General features: G+C 30.4%; 1 pseudogene; it reads left to right on the top strand.

Annotated features, from left to right (window-relative positions):
* The first annotated feature begins 7246 nt into the window (after window positions 1-7246).
* Window positions 7247-10279, top strand: LOC105111313 (putative pentatricopeptide repeat-containing protein At3g23330; annotated as a pseudogene).
* The last annotated feature ends 8687 nt before the right edge of the window (window positions 10280-18966 follow it).

Consider the following 18966-nt stretch of genomic DNA (forward strand, 5'->3'; position numbering starts at 1 on the left):
TGTTGTGAGGTAGGTTAATTAATCATCTGCATTTCTAGATCATCTACATTTCTAAGTCATCTGTATTTCTATGTTTACAATACTATAAACTTTGCTGATGTTCTTATTTACAATTTGTTAATTATGATTTAGCTGTTACCATTATAGGCAAAAACTGTTTGCTTCATTTTAATTCTTTTAGGACTTAATGCTATAAAATGCTCTAATAAGTGGTTTATTTTGAGATTTGAGAATTGGGTTACCGAGGTTTATGATAAAGAATCAATAACTTCTTGGTCTAACATAAAAAAAAAGTAATTGGTATGATTTAGTCAAATTGTTTGATGTTTGATGTTTGATGTTTGGTCTATAAAGGGTTTTGTTGAAGAAATTGTGCCACCCATTTATTTTTCTTGTTACCTTGGTGAATGACTACTATAATTATCTCATGTTATATTACATCAGCAGAGCAATAGTCTTGTCAATTAACGCATCACTTATTGGGTATACACAATACACCTTACCTCTTAATTTATACCAATTCTTCATGAAGATTTGTAAAAGTGATATGTAATCTTTTTGCTAGAGTAGCTTGTTTTATGGAAGGGCTAGAATCTTTGAAATGGAATGGCATAGAAGGAAAAATATAGTGATGTTGAAATAGAAAATATAAGTAATTGCTTACTCTTTTGAAAATATAAGTAAATAAAAAAAAATAACAATATGTAATGTGTAATATTTTCTCTTACTCTTTTGATTTTACAATTTCACTTGAGATTGATTATTGATTTGAATGGAATGGTTCATTTGACCTCGCAATCCTTGCCACCTTCTAAGTGTGTCCTACAAATAAATACTCAATTATGGTCTAAATGCATGTGAATTGGCATAAATTAATGTATAAGAAGAAATTAACTTTCTAAGTTTATATAATAATCAAATTAAATTAGTTAAATTCTAAGCATATTATAATTCATTATGTTTGCTTTCAAATATGTTAGCCAACTAGGAATATAAGGTCCTAAAACTATAGATAAAGCTGTTTGGACTAAAAAATTATTACATACCTTTTGTGACCTTTGCATCAAGGCTATCAACATGGAAATGAGATCAAATACTCATTTCAACAAAGCTGATTGAAAATATTTGTTGACATCCTTCAAAGAACAAACTGATTATGCATTTACCAGGACACAATCAAAGAACAAATAGGATAGTTGCAAAAAGAATTGGAGTATATAAACAATACTCATTTCTAAAACTGGTGTGGGTTGGAGTAATGAATTAGAAACAATTTTAGTTAGTGATAAGTGGTAAAAAGCAAAAATTCAGGTTATTTACCATGATCTGTCAATTTTTAATTTGTTTTAATCTTAATTCAATAATTAATAAATTATTTTAATTTGCATGAAATAATTTTATTTGTTTTGTGTAGGAAATAAGATAAGTAAAAAAGTTTAGACAAGTTGGTATCAAACTGTCTTTTCATATGAAGTTTGACAAATTGGTCTCAAACATTGTTGCTACTAGAGAGTATGCATGAGCATCATCGTCTGAAATCCTATGTGATGATAATATTGGTGTTGATGGTAGTCAAAATGCCAATGTTGATCAACCAAATTTAAAAAAAGGACATGGTGATTCGAAAGAGGATGGAATTCCAAATTTTATCGATGATGTTTGTAACATGGTTAAAGGGGTTAATATATCTAGCAATAGCAACACACATAGCGGTGGTAAGAGAAAAGAAATAGAATGTTCCAATGTTCAAGTTGGAAAAAAAAAGGAATTATAGAATTAGGTTATAACTACTATCACGTTAAGATCAATTAGTCAACAACATGTCAAACAATAGTGATTCAACATCTATTTTTAAATATAGGAAAGAGTGTAGTATTCCTAAGGTTATGAGCAAGCTTCACTCAATTAAATGAGTTAATATTGGAGATAATTTTTATGGGTTTGCTATTGAGTTTTTGGGTTTGAGAAGGAATAAATAAATGTGGTCAATTATGGGTAATCTTAAAAATAAGATGAAATAGTTGCAAAGAATGTATACACGGTGTAAAACACCTTAGACAAAGAGGTATATATTGATCTTAAATGCACGATTTCATTTATTCTTTGGTAATATTGTTGATAATGTTATTTAACATGTTTTTAAATTTCTTATAATCTATATAAACTTGTAGATTAATATTGTGCTAGTTTTCTCAAAATGATATGGAGTAATGATTCTTTTATGTTGGTTTAGGAGAATAACTAAATTTAACAATTGAATCTATCAATTGTTGGTTATTGAAATCAGTTAGGTTATGGAGCATTAATATTTAATATGTTCATCTTATAGAAGGTGGATTAATTTAGTTAAAATCTTTGGTGCTATTTAACAATTGTTGACTATGATGAGTTGTGATCTTGCTAAGTAATTCTGGAAAAAATGCTATTTCATTTTTGTAAGATTAGTTGATGATGTGGACAATGCTTTTAGTTTTATTTGATAGAACAAATTTGACTTATAAATTCCATGGATAAAGGGTGTAATTTTATTTGACAGAAAAATTTGGCTTATTAATTCTATTGCTTAGGAAATCCAATTATAATGAATTTGGGTAATATATGTTTACACAATGTTATTTAAATATTGTGTCCTTCCAATTACATAATATGATTTAAAGCAAAATATTAGTTGTATATGAGTGTAATTAATTATAAGGAACATGAAAAAACATATAAAATGTCAAACATGTTAAAAAATATCAATTATATGTCACGAGATGCACAAATCAAAAGCAACAATCTCAAATCCAACAAGTAATTGATGGTGCAAATTGAAGGGATGGGAAAAACTTTTCACATATTAACAAAATACATTGCATTACATGTTATATATAACTTGCAGAAGAAAAAAAAGATATGGTATGATAGAGGAATAAAAGGTTTTACAAATGGTATAAACAAACAAAGTTCTGAATGAATGAATTATTGAAGAATAAAATTTGTACAAAAAATAATAATAGATGCAGAGAATTATTGTTGTATTGAAAATTTCCATACAATAGCAATAATATCAAAGTCATGCCAAGCACAATGTAGATGTATACTTCCAATTTTTCATCAATTATATATGTCTCTATATTCTATATAAGGCAATGCTTCTCTTCTCTTCTCTAAGTTCATAAATTATTGTTGCCAAAAATATCTTTTCTACAAGAATTATTTACATTTCATAGCATAATAAAAACACAAACATAAGTAATTAATTATTTATATCTTATTATTCATCTATTTTTGCCATGTATGTTTGGTTTTTGTTATTGTTTTTATTTGAAAAAATTGATGTTTAACATTATTTATTTGTTTATTTATTTAGCATTATAAATACGGAAGATGCGCGGTTTAATGCAATATTTAGTGAAGATCTTGATGATAATTATAAAAACCTAATGAATCATGTTATTGATTAAATTAATTATCGTGATGGTGATGACAACGATGACTCAAGAGGGGATGGTGATGATGGTAAAAATGATGACAAGGACGATGATAGTAATAAGGATGATTAATCATTTTAGAGGTGAGATTTTGATAGGAAAAAGTTAGTTGTATGCACAATTAGGACAATAAACACGTATTATATTAATTATATGTATAAATAACTATATATAGTTTCATATAACACATGCATGAGTTGGTTGATTGAAGTTTTAATAGGACATTGGAAATAATGTGTCAATATGTTTGGAATGGACACATGAACTTTGTTGAGCTTGTGTAACGATTTAAAAATAAATTATAGGTTAAAACCCTCGAAAAGGATGACTGTTATAAAGAAAATGACTATATTTCTATATATAATAGCACTAGGAGTATCAAATAGGGAGGTTCAAGAGCTATTTCAATATTCTGATAAAATTGTTAGTAAATGCATTAAAGAAGTATTAGCAACAATATATTTGTTCACAGTAGATGTCATAAAACCAAAGGATTCTAATTTTACAAACACCCATTGAGAAATTACAAGAAATTCAAGATATATATCTCATTTCAAAGTAAGATAAATGTTTGTTAATGTTGTCAATGCAAAATTAAATTATTTTTTGCATGTTAGTAAGTAATGATATTATTAGTATTATTGGTTTTCATGTTGAATTGTATTGGTGCAATTAATGGCACAATGTTCAAGTTTGCATATCAATCGAAAATCAAATTCTATTTATTAGAAGAAAAGGTATACTAACTTAAAACATAATGGTTGCTTGTAATTTTGACATATAGTTTATATTTGTATGGGTAGGATGAAAAGGTAGTGTCTACGATATACGTATTTTTCTTAAGGTTACTAGCAATAGAAATATAAGTTTCCTAAACCACCTGAAGATAGTTATATGATTATAAAATTGTAATGTAATTATAAGTATAACAATTTCCTTTTTATTTACTAATATCATGAAAAATTTAAAATGTTGTCTGTAATTACAGGTAAATACTATTTGGTTGATGCTGAATATCCCAATAAGTATGAGTATTTAAATCTATATAAAGGTGATGATATAACACTTGCAGAATTTAATGACAATTCCAATTTTATTCCTGATGATATTTTACATGATGTTATTACACGTTTAGGAAGCCATGGAAATAATAGTTCTTGTCAAATGAATTTTGTACATGATGGAATTGTAGATAGTTTAATAAAATAATAAATAATACTTTCAATAAAATATTGTTTATTTCATGATGTAGTAGACTAGTAGTAGTCAAATCTATAATATTAATATATGTTTTTTTAGTTATTTTATAACCTTAATTTAAAAAACATTTTTAACTAAATATATTAAATTATTTTTTGTTCAACCTCAATTTCAATCACAGTTTTAACCAAACATATACTTTATTAAACCAACCTCAATTAAAAATATCTTTTATATCAAACACACTCATGACTTGTTCAATGTCATTTGATTTACTTTTCTTTCTATATCAAACACACTCATGACTTGTTCAATTTCATTTGATTTACTTTTTTTTTGTGAGATATTTATAACATGAAAATGGAGAATACAAAGGAAAATAAGAAAAAAATAAGTAAAAGTAAAATGAAAAAGGTGAAAAAAAATATTTGAATTGGGTTAGTGCTTTATAAGCAAAGGTTAAAATTGATACTTTTTAATATAAGTTAATAGTCCTTAAAAAAGATAAAAGAGTTAACACTTTATTGGAATAATATAATGATAATTTTATTTTTTTAAAAAAATTATTAAATTAGTTATTATAAATAATAAGATCTTTTCACAAAGTCCATTAATTATTTTTCAATTAATCAAGGATAAATAAACTTTTTGTACTTTAAAAATATTCTAAAATAACTAAATATCCTTAAAGGTAAATTTTTTAAAATTAGCATATATGAGTCCTTTTTTGCATATATATATATATATATATATAATCAAGTTGTCGTCCTTTTTTGCATATATATATATATATAATCAAGTTGGATAGGAGATAATTTAATATTTTAATAAATATAAAATATATTTAAAAAAAGGTGATGGCTTGCTTCGGTGGCTAAAATTCCTCTTCTGCTATGTCATTAGAATTGTCACAATGTCTTTGTCATGGTGGGATGGAGTATGAAAATGACAATAGGGTGGTGGTATGGTGATGACAATAAGGTGGAATTGTCACAATATCTTTGTCATGGTGGGGGTGGAGTATGATGATGACAATAGGGTGGTTGTATGGTGATGACAATAGGGTGGTTTGTTGCTGATGTTTTTTTTTTTTATATATTTTTTTTTATCTTTTGAAACTTGTACGAGCTTTTCAAGATCTCTAAACTATTTTATTGATATTTCGACTCAATTTTTTATTTTTTTGCATTTTAATTTTTGTTTTTTAATCTTTTATAAAAATTTGATTTCTTTTTAATGTTATCCTTCAATTACAATTATAATTTGTAATTTTTTTTAATTTGATCCTTATTTTTCTAATTATTTCTTTTCTTTAGGTTTTTTTGTTAAATTAATTTTTCTTTTTAATTTTACCCTTTAATAAAAAAAATTGTAATTTTCCTCTAAGTTATTCTTTATTTTTATTTTGATTATCTTTCTTTTAAAATTGCTATTTTTTTATTTTGTATTTTTTTTTTAGTTTTATTCATCAAAATTTAAGTAGTTGAGAATTGAGTTTTGTGGTTTTTTCAGATAAGATGTTTCTAGTTTAATGATCTAGGTCATGAGTTTGAAAAATTAAAACAGATTAATAATACTTTTTTTTTATTTATTTTCTTTGCCAGTTTCATTATTTGACATTGTTTTTTCTTATTAAAAAAGAATTTTTATAATTTTTATTATTTTTTTATCAGTTTATTCCAATCTCATAACTTGTAATGTGAATTTAGCAGGTTAATCATGGTTGATTCGACTCTTAACTTGAACGGATTTAGGCCTTTTTTTTTACAGATTATTATGATCATTTTCTTTTTATTTAGTCCATTAATTGTTGTTATTATTATTATTTTTATTATTTATTTAAAATAAAATCAACTTATTTAATCTATTACTTGAGTTGCAATTTCTTTTTAATATTTAATCTATTACTTGAGTTGCAATTTTTTTTTTTTAAAAAACACGTTTGCATGCTTTAGATCATTTTTTAAGCTAAAATCAAACAACCAATATTCACATCTAGTAAAAACTATAGAACTAATATTATGATATTTAAAAAAATAAAAAAATAAAATAAATAATTATAAAATCTAACCAGTCAAATTTTAACAAAATCAAGCTCGAGTTGATGAAGTAGCGAATCAACCTAAGTTTTCAAACTGTTAAACCATCTTTTTTATCTTTTTTTTTTTTTTTTGGTTAATATAAACCAGTCCGGTCCTCGAGACTGACTCACTTCGCCCATCTAGGTCTTACACCGAGCAATGTCTAATTTATAGGTATAAAATTATATTTTACCCTTTTTTTGACTAACTACAAATCAGCCCCAAAAATTGTTTGCTCAACAAATCAGCCCCCAAAGTGACAGCACATGGAATATTACAACACGACGAGCAGCACCAATTTTATGCCCCAAAGCATTTCACATTTAAGAAAGGCAGAGAGATGGAGTAAAATCTAAAATTGAAGGGTGGTATTTAACAAAAAAAGTAGGTTAGGGGTAAAATCAACTTGACCAATAAACTTTAGGGCTGTATTTTGTACTGCACCCAGAATTTATCCTCGCCATTTCGGAAAAACCTCCCCGCTTTGCTGTATTTTGTACTGCACCCAGAATTTAGCCTCGCCATATCGGAAAAACCTCCCCGCTTACACACACACTCTCTCTCTCTCTCTCTCAACAATACAGCGTACTCAACCTCCTTCAGTGGCGTCTGCTGCCTCCTCAATTCCCAAGAAAGTTCTTGCATTAACTTGTTTTGGCAGTTTGCTTTTGTAATGTTATTTTTCTCCCAGGCATTTCAGCGAACAAGTTAAGTAACATGGCTTTTGTTGATCACGACTCAAAATATATGCAATTCTAGTTTGATTGGAACCAGTTGTATACTTGAATTGTATTCAATTGATAAATAAGTTGAATTCAATGAGGCAAGTTTTGTTCTGTTTTTTTTTATCTGGGTCACATCTTTCTTTCTTATATCTAGCTTGGCAATGTTTTTCACATGTCACTGGTTTCTGTGCTAACACACAGGTGTATACAAGTAGAAGGAGACAAAACCCAAGAGGTCCCAAATCAAAGGTAAGTTTCGTTTCAATATCTTTCATCAGTGCTGTCATCTATCATTGAGCAATTTTTGTCATCACCATAACCATCATACATCAGTGCTGTCATCTATCATTGAGCAACCATCAGAAGCCGTAATCCAATATCAGGTTGTATTGTCTGTTTTCTTACTAATGTGGTTTGGATGTTGCAGGTCAACCTGTGTTGAAGGGGGTTTCAATCTCAAACAATAGCCCTTCTGAAGTGCGCAACAAAAGATGACTGCACAGACCATTTTCAGAACACTCCTTGACAGACCAAACATCATAAGCTCAAAGTACCAGGCCAAACAACTACATGCCCAAATCCTTAAATTGGAGCCCTCCTCTCCTATTCACATCTCCAGACTAATTTCCATCTACTCCAACTTCAACCTCTTACATGAATCCCTCCTTCTCTTCAACGCTCTCCACTCCCCACCAGTTCTTGCTTATAAATCCATCATCAGATGCTATGTTGCCAATGGCCTCCTTGTTCAATCAGTGGCCTTATTTTTGCAAATGAGAGCTTCTGGTAAAAAACCAGATCATCATGTGTTTCCTTCTTTACTTAAATCATGCGCATTGTTATCGGATTTAAAATTAGGCGAGTCGATCCATGGATGCATTATTAGGTTGGGTATGGACTTTGATTTGTATACATGCAATGCCCTTATGAATATGTATGGAAAATTTCAGAAAGTATTCGCTGCTATGGATAGCTTCTCTAACAAGTTCAGGATTGAGTCAGCACATGATCAAAATGTTACTTTGAATCAAACTAGATATATTTTCCCTAAAACTAATGCAAACAGCACAATCCTCGATCAGTGTTGCAGAAAAAGAAATTGCAGTTATATGGTAGAGGTGGATATAAGGGGTTCAATAATGGATAGTGTGAAAAAGGTTTTTGAGAAGATGCTGAAAAGAGATGTTGTTTCGTGGAATACAGTGATTGCAGGGAATGCAGAAAATGGAAAGTATGAGGAAGCGTTAATGCTGCTTAGGAAGATGGGAAATGACAATTTGAAGCCTGATTCATTCACCTTGTCTAGTGTGCTTCCTATATTCGCAGAATATGTGGACCTTCATAAGGGGAAGGAGATTCATGGATATGCCATGAGACATGGCTTTGACAATGATGTCTTTATTGGTAGTAGCTTAGTTGGCATGTATGCAAAGTGTGCTCGAGTGGAAGATGCCCTCCAGGTTTTTAACATCTTACCTCAACATGACAGCATTTCATGGAACTCTATTATTGCAGGGTGTGTGCAGAATGGATTATTTGATGAAGGCTTGAGATTCTTTCACCAGATGTTGAAAGCCAAAGTTAAGCCTGTACCCGTTTCCTTTTCCAGTATCATGCCAGCTTGTGCTAACCTTATTGCATTACATTTAGGAAAGCAGCTTCATGGATTCATAATCAGAGTTGGATATGATGACAATATGTTTGTTTCTAGTTCACTTGTAGACATGTATGCCAAATGCGGGTATATTAAGGTTGCTAGATGGATTTTTGATAGAATGGATGTGCATGACATGGTCTCATGGACGGCTATAATCATGGGATATGCATTGCATGGACAAGCTTGTCATGCTGTTTCTTTATTTGAACAAATGGAAATGGAGGGAGTGAGGCCAAACTATGTGGCTTTTGTGGCTGTATTGACTGCTTGTAGTCATGCTGGCATGATGAATGAAGCCTGGAGATATTTTAACAGTATGACTCAGAATTATGGGATTGTTCCAGGATTGGAACACTATGCTTGCATGGCAGACCTTCTTGGTCGAGCAGGAAAGTTAGATGAAGCCTTTGAGTTAATCTCCAGTATGCATAGACCTGCGGAGGGTATTTGGCTGTCATTGCTTTCTGCTTGTAGAGTCCACAAAAATGTGGACTTGGCTGAAAAGGTTGCCGAGAAGATATTTGAGGTTGATCCAGAAAATACCGGGGCATACATTCTCTTATCCAACACATATGCAGCTGCTCAGAGATGGAAAGATGTAGCCAAGTTACAATACCTTATGAGGAATAAGGGCATAAAGAAATCACCTGCTTTCAGCAGGATTGAGGTTAAAAACAAGACACCTGCTTTTGTATCAGGAGATAAATCCCACCTGTGATATGATGAAGTAATTGAGACGTTGAATTTCTTACAAGAGTAGATGGAATAAGAAGGATATGTTCCTGACAGAAATGAGGTGCTTCGTGGTGTTGAGAGTGCATAAGAAATCCTTATTATTTGGCCACAAAGAGACTTGTCTAGTTTTGGCATCATCAGCACCCTTCTGGGACAACAATTTAAGTAATATAGCAACAAAATTTAATTGATGTGCAGACTACTACATAGCAACAAAATTGATGTCAAAGATAGTCAATACTTCAGATATTTAATTGTCAGTGACAATAACCACTTCACCAGTTCGGGGAGTTTACATGTTCTTGTGGTTTCTATTGGTGAGCAGAGCAAGGGACTTGTTTATTGCTCATCAAGCCTTGAAGATTTGTTTAGTTGCTGCAATTGGAGGTTTCTATTGGAAATATTTTGCATGCTTGCGGATCAAATTTTAATCTTCCGGTTGTTAAGAAATGCCTTTTTGCATGCTTGCGGATCAAATTTTAATCCTTCCGGTTGTTAAGAAATGCCTTTCTCATTGATAATAGTTGTGGTTAAATCGTGTTTCTTTCATCAGCCTGTTATAAAGATAAACACGTTCAGGTATATGCAATCAGGGGGTCTTCATTGAAGTGATATAAAGCCTGGCAACTTCAATATGCAATCAGGGGGTCTTCATTGAAGTATAAAGCCTGGCAACTTATTAAGGAAATCAGGTATAAACTTCTGTTCAGCGTTTTTGCTAAATTTATCATTTCATCTTCTTTTCCCTTCGAGTATTGGACTCGCATTCATCCAATGTGCAATTTTATGTTCCACTCAAGATACTCCTTGTGACTTATGTTATGTTGGCTCTCCCAAAAAGAACAATCAGTAGACAGAGGGAATAATCCATCAGTCAATATACTAATACTAATAAAATAACTAGTTGAATCTACAGTGGAAAGATGAATGCACATGTATATCTGACTAGTCAGAATTGACTGAATAGTGCTCATGTAAAATAAAATAATAAAAAAAAAACCGCAGAGCAGAATGAGTTGATGAGGGGTCATTGATGCAGCGTAACATATATGTTGCTGGCCGTCGTAGGAAACTCAAGATATTCCTTTTGATTGTGCTATTTGCAAAAGCATCTTGCATGCTCTACTGATATTAATTTGTTAGCATTTCGTTTCAGTTGAAACATAGATTGCAATGCAATGCATATGTTTGTAACACTTTTTTCTCTCTCTCATCGTTCTCTAACAGCCAACTGGTATACCAGCTAGAAGCCCAGGAGGCCAGGACCATCTGCAGAAAGATAAAATGGCTTTCCAGTCTGTTCCATTTTACAGAAAATTGGGAAGCAGCTTTTTTTTTTTTTTTTTTTTTTTTTTTTTTTTTTTTTTTTTTTTTTTTTTTTTTTTGAGCAAGCACACTGCTTCTAAAGGTATATAATTCTCCTATTTATGAGGTGTTGATGGGCCATTAAGCAATAGGTCCTGAATTCGTTTGCTGATCCTTGATACGATTCTCTTGTTTAGAGTGATCATGTAATTGTTAATTACTGGAAATGTGGCAGTTTTATTCGGCTAAAGCCCTATGTTTGATGCAATTTTGTGTGTTTCATCTGTGGGCCAAGAGATCTGCAGTAGATTCCCTGTCGCTATTGAGTGATTTGCTCAGAGGAATAGTCTGGGCATTGCTTACCTGGTGGATCACTTCTGGCGCAGGTCTTTTGATGATTTTCCATGGTCGGCTAACTATGCCTTCGACTTCATACTACTTGATGACCGCCACTTAACATTTTATGCCTTTTGTTAGGCGATAAATGTGGAGTCCTCAATGCCAAATCTTTGAAGTTGCCACCTCTCAACCCAATAAATAAACGAAATGTGATTCTCACTTAAAAACATAAAACATCCGAACTCGTATATTTCATGAGTTTCAACCTAGTAATATGTCGATCCTTTTGTTATTCTATAAAGAAAAACACCGAGGGCGGTGTTACAAAAGCTAGGGTGGATTTTAGACTTTATTCAAAAGGAAGTGTTTTTCCTCTACAGTGATCCACGGTAGTAGCTATACCAAACTTGAAATAGAAGTTAGATATAAAACAGTTCAATTGAAGGCAAGAATACCCCCAAGTAACCCTCTATAAAGCACACCCTATATAGGAACCATCTCCTTTTTTGCCAAGAAAAGAACCCAAAACAAGGTCTTGTGCTGCTCCTATATCACTCAGCCATCTAAGCTCTTCTAACATGCCAAGCAATGGTATGCATAGGAATTATATTTGGGTGCAAACATTCCCGCTCCATCAAAGACTATGTTCTGTCAGCTGTGGTGATTGTAACCATACTTATTTGTTTGCGCATATTTTGTTATGCTATTTATCGGTTGTTGAAGAAGGAGCAACCGCGACATGGCGAGGATCGGAGGGGTGGATTGGAAATGCAGCCAGAGAATACAAGCCATGCTTACCGGATTTGCACATGCAGAGCATTGCTAGAGAGCAACTTTGCGAGCTCAGCAGAAGATGGAGTTGCTTCTTTTGTTGTTCAACACAATTAATAATCCATCACAAGCCAGCCAAATTTATTATCAACTATCCTGTCTGCGTGCTACATACATGAATGTTCTTCTATTGCTGCTCATGATTTTTTTCCTCCAGTTTTCATTTGTGATTATTTTCTTTGTGATTAATAAATCTTTTCATTTCAAAAAAGAGAGTAAATTCTGTAGATTATCATGATACAATGGCATATTTAATTGTGAATTCTTTTTTGTTATTAATACTATTATCCGGGTCAGTTTGCGTACTTCAACTAATTTTATAAATTTTAAAATTAATAATTATATAAATTTTAGTAACTTCAAAAAGACTCAAACTCAGTTAATAATTATATAAGCTTTCAGTAACTTCAAAGAGACTCAAACCCATAATTATTAAAGAACAAATCCAAAACTCTACCGATTAAGCTATTCCTGTAGCTAATCTTGATTGCCCCTGGAATTGAGAAAAGGGAAAACCAGGTGATTCCCTAGCACATAGAAATGCTGGAGCGACAATCGACATTCCACTCAGCGACGGTGCAATGAAAATCGTGATTGTTTTGTTCAATAACACAAAGACGAAATCTGACTAATAGCTTTAGATAATCGGTCTACAAACTCATCATGTTTCCAATTTTGATTTGATTTAAATGGAGGCAGCGAGATGAATTAGCATGATACTCTGTCAAAATGGAGGTTTCATTTTCTTGTGAGGATGGATCAGTCTCACTGGAGAGACTATGGATCAGTAAAATAGTACTCAATTGCTTCAGGATCTTGCACATGTTTGCTATAACACAGTTAACTGGCACGACTGATCACTTCATTCTTACCTTTCCATGCTTGAAAAATTGAGCAGCATGTATCATGATTACACCTTTCACATTCATTTCTCAAATTAACTATATACTGTACACTTTTGCAGCACCGTCAAATACAACTGTTTGCAGCAGGCTGTGTTTTTTTAAATTTTATTTTTTTATTAATTTTTTAAATATTTTTATAACGTTATGATGTGTGAATATTAAAAATATTTTTTTAAAATAAAAATATTATTTTAATATATTTATAAATAAAAAATATTATAAATTATAATCTCTATCACAACATGAAACCTAATAAAAATCTTTACTGTCGTTTAAGTAATAGCATGCATTGTGACAAAAACCCATTTTCTTGTTGGTGTTATGTGTCGCGACACAAATTCAAGACCTTATCAAGACTTCTAGTGCAAATTGTGCAACAATCTTCGTTGTCATCCTTTAATCACCATAAAAAGCAGCAACACACCTCATATTTCATCCATGTTTAATTTTATTGTTGATTTGATAATATAGTATTTGATTTTAAAAAATATTTTTTATTTAAAAATATATGATAATAATTTTTTTCTCCATATTTATTACCAATCCATCAAAAATATTGGAAAAAAATTAAAAAATTATATCAATTTAATACTTTTAAAATACATTCAAAAACAGAAACTGTCACTTCCAAACACTCACCAAATAACTAAGCATGTGTGTTGTTGTTTATCCAACTCTTGTTGTTTTTTTTTTAAAATGAACTTATTACATATAGTATAATTGTTTAATTTATAAGAATGTATTTTTATATTATTCAAAGTAAAGTTATAATTGTTATTAAATTATATATTAACATATTCAAACTTGCAAAGATATATAAGTAAAAAATTTATAATATGTTAAACTTTGACTTAAAATAAAAGTACATAAAGTACTTGTTAAGACTATAAAAATTTAATCAAGTTAAATTTTATTATTGTTGATGATCAACATTATCAAGAGAAGTTGATTATAGATTATCATATAATATGTTAAACTTTGACTTGTTGGCTGCATATATTTGCTTTAATAAATGAACATTAATAAATGAACATTGAGAACATTAATTACTTGCTAATTATATATGATACTCAATAGAATATTCATGTTTTTTTTAATAATCATTAATATTCAAATGATCACCCTTTTAACTAGCATTTTTCATATAGTAATACCAATCATCATACTAATTCTTTAAAATACTAATTGTTGTTAATTTCTTAAGAATAATTATAAATAAAGAATATTATTTAATAAGTAAATAAGTTCATTCAATGTAACATCCCGCAAGAACATAAATCCATTCAAAGACACAATATTCACTCTCAAGTTTTCATTATCTTTGGTATACTTCCCTTTCCTTTTGTAATATACTAACTTAAACATTAAAGGTTTTTCTATTCTAATAAAATACTTGTTTCTATAAAAAATAACAAACCTAGAGATAAATCATAAGTTTAATCCTAGACACAATCATGGAAAACCCAAATTTAATTTGAAGTTTTTACAACTTTATTAATAACATTATCTATGGAGAACTGAACAAATATTAAGCTACTTTATTCTCATCCTATTCTTTATCAAAAGTTTTCTCAATGGCTTACGATTTAAAATCATGTCATTAGAGAGTAACTTATCTTTCTATAATAGGTAATTTAAACCCTTCAAATCTCTAACATAATTACCCATTAAGTATAAATGCTCAAAATTGTTTTTCTAGTACACGATAACATATTCACACTCTCATGTTTCTTCAACAAGAAACATAACACCTAGCTATATTGCATTCACAATAGAAACACTTTGGTTTTCTAAAAGAACAAGGTAAAATGATGTACAAGTAAATAGATACAAGAATACTTATACTCCACCCTTCTAAAATAGCCACTCTAGTTGAAAAGTGCTCCTCAACAGGCCTAAGCCATATAAATAGTTGCCACCAGTAATCTCCTAATGAATCTCACTCGCATTCTACTTATAAAAAAATACCTAACATGAGATGAGATCAATAATTCAACAAGCTTCTAAGAATGAACATTGCCTTCACTAAGTAAGAGATTCTTTATTTTGTCATAAAGTGCTACAAACTCATCTTTTTATAGATTGTTTGTCCTTCAAGGCTAATTTAAACAATTATGATAGATTTACAAATCTAAAAGAACACATACAAAGCATCTTGGAGCTTATAACATAAGATAACAACGTTTTATGCAAAGTCCTTCCAACAAAATTTTATAGATATACTCGGGTATGGTACCATAGTCTAATGCTTGGCTCCATCCTTAACTTTCATGATATCAATGTCAAATTCATCTACTACTTTAGTACAAGTATATTAGCTAAAAGAAGCACAATTAAACTCTTTACCATCACAAAATAAGAAGATGAGGGCACCAGAACATATCTTTAAAGGTTTAATAAGGAAATGCTGAATGTATATTTTACAATTATTCCTTGTATAAATGACTATATACTCTCTTTAATCAAACTCTCCTCAAAGTGAATCAGGTAATGAAAAATTATATTCAAGTAGAAAAATATATTATGACCTAGGAAGAACATCTTTATTTTCAACAATAGAAAGCATAATCTTCCAAGCACCATCAATTTCCTAGCAGCTCCAGTGTGTCTAAAAGGAACACCAAATGATCCATTCATGAGTTAATGATATTCTATGAGCTCAAGACCACACCTCTAGCTGCTATATGTCATGAGGTGTTGACTTTTATCCAGGAAAAAGAATTCATATGATATCCATCTTTTTTGAATAATGAAATGAATACAAAGAATCTCAATAAAGTTTATTTCTTTCACCAAGATAATAGGCATGTTACCAAGAATTGTCATGCTTTGAAAAAAAAGATAGAAACATTGATTGTTAAAGGTTAGCTCCAATAATGTATAAGAAAAGAAATGCAACCTAAAAAAAAAACAAAAAAGATTGACATATCCCAACATGCATTACTTAAGATTAGATAGATTTCAAGGATTGTATCTTCACTTATATTATATATTATTTTGAATTCTTCAATGAACAAATTAATATTGTTTCTCTAAGCAGTCTCCATATATTTTTTTTATGGTGTTGCTTATCTTCATATATTCAATGAAATCTCCATATTTAACAAAAATCTCCATGTCTTTAATGAAATATTTATGTCTCCGAACAAAATCTATAAGTAAAAACTCTATGTCGCAAATAAAATCTCCATGTCTTTATATAATGATATTTCATTCTTCATCTTAAAATGTTCTTTATTATAGACAAAACAAACAAGCCAACCTTTTAGTAACATGACATGTAAAACCAAGTTTTTTCTTTTCATCATATTTCTATTGATTAAGTCTTTCAATACAAGAATGTTTAAAGAAGTACGAGGAAAATAATAGTACAAAAAGAAGAAGAAAAAGTGATTAGTACTTAAAAATGCATTTTTATCATGGTTTTATATCATCATTTTGCACTTGAAGTATTAATAACTCCTTAACTAAAGCATGCTTATAATAATATATCTAATAATATAAGATACCTTTAATTTATGGTAAATGTTCATTTTAAATACAGGCCTATCACATAATGCTTTGAAATATAAAGATCCTAGTTGTTCTACAATTTCTTGCTTTATTGGAGAGCATAAAATTGAAAGAGCCTTACTTGATCTTGGTGCTAGTGTGAATTTACTTCCATATTCAGTTTTTTAGAGTCTTAATCTAGGTGAGTTAAAACTAACTTCTATATCTCTTTTACTTGCCGATAGATCTGTAAAACTGCCTAGAGGAATAATTGAAGATGTGTTAGTACAAGTCGATAAATTTATTTATCCTGTGGATTTTATTGTCTTGGACATAGAACCTGTTGAAACATGTAATTCATTTCCTGTTATTTTAGGACGTCCGTTTCTTGCAACTTCTAACGCATTGATTAATTGTAGGAATGGACTAATGAAGCTATCATTTGAAAACATGACATTGGAGATGAATATTTTCAACATTTGCAAGCAACTTGGAGAAGATAATGATTTACAAGAAGTAGATCATATTGACGAATTAGTTTATGATCAACTTGAATATATACTTTACGTAAAAATGAGTTGGATGAATCTGAAGATTTGCAAATGATTTATTCTGAGGAAGAAATCACGGATGAAAAAAGCACCGAAAATGTTGATGTGAATCTTTTGTCAATAGTGACACCAAATTCGACATCTAACATCACACCAATTGATGATTACTTTCCTAACGAATCCTTACTTTCTCTTAATCCAATGCCTTGGTATGATAAAAATACTAATTTTCTTGCTTTAGGAGATTTGCCAGCTGATTGGAGTACCCAAGACAAAGAAAAGTTTTTGAACGAAGTGAAGAACTTTTATTGTGATGACCCTAACTTATTCAAATATTGTCCTGATCAAATATTTCAAAGATTCATTCCCGACAATGAGGTAAGTAATGTCATTAAACTTTGTCATTCTAAAGCATGTGGAAGTTATTTCTCGTCAAAAAAGATAGATATAAAAATCTTTCAAAATGGATTTTATTAGCCTACCATGTTCAAGGACACGCATGCATTCTACAAAACTTGTGAAAATTGTCAAAAAGTTGATACTGGTCAAAAAGTTTTATTTTATAATTCTCAACTCTATTCATTCCCTAGAGAGCTAAGATCAAGATGGAACAATCCTTATGGGGCCTGTGATATTGAGAATTCAATGAATGACAATGTTTTTAAGGAAAATGGACATCGTTTGAAAGCTTACTTTGATAATTTTCCTAGTGAAAATGAATCAACTGGTTTGAATGATCTTGTAGATAAAGGTTGATTATTTTATTTTCTTACATTGTTTTTGTGTTTCTTTTTGAGTGATTTTTTGCTAGTTTCTCTCACCCCGGTCAAATGGCGGACAACGGTACTCCGTGACTTAAGTCGGTTCTTTCAGTTTCCCACAATAACTGATATTTGTGTATATATTTGTGCAATTCTTTGAATCTCTCTTCCAATTCTCATTTGAAAATGGACACTAATCTTGAAAAATTGAAAAAGTATTTTCCCGCTCTGCTTCAGAATGCGATTACAAAAATTTACCGTGCTAGATATGCAAGATTGAGATTGTTAATGAATCATGGAATTCCTAAAGATATTCGCTGGTTGATTGAAGCAAAGGTCCGATTATCAAGTGAGTCCTCTAACTCCTTCATTTCACACATGCTTGGAACAGGTAAAAGCACTTTTGCAAAGAAATGTCATGTAAAACAACTGAAAGTCTGTCATCGACGTGCTAGATGGACTTGTAATATACAATGTCGTTCTTGAGGAATGGTATCTATAAACCGTGAAGATAAAATACAATTCATTAAGGATGACCTGAGTAAGGAGTCTTTAGATAATCTTCTATTGACTCTTGAGACGCATCCTAGTGGAGATATGCATCGTGCAATTCTTGATTATGGCCACTATTTCATAAAGAAGATGATCGACTTAGTCATGAGAATCTGACTAAAAAAGACCCTGTTTGCCAGTTTTTAAGAAAATTGGATGGTAAGTGACACTACTAAAAGATTGATGTCTTCTCCCAAGTGTAGGAGTGTCAAAGTAATAAATAACCCGGCAAGACCGGGGTCAAACCACAGGGAGGTTAATTGTATAAATTATAAACAACAATAACAACAATAACAACAATAATAACAATAACAACAACAACTATAATAATAATAATAATAATAATAACAATAATAATA

This window comes from Populus euphratica, unplaced genomic scaffold (genome assembly GCF_000495115.2).
Source record: "Populus euphratica unplaced genomic scaffold, PopEup_1.0 scaffold290.1, whole genome shotgun sequence".
In the NCBI taxonomy this organism is placed as follows: domain Eukaryota; kingdom Viridiplantae; phylum Streptophyta; class Magnoliopsida; order Malpighiales; family Salicaceae; genus Populus; species Populus euphratica.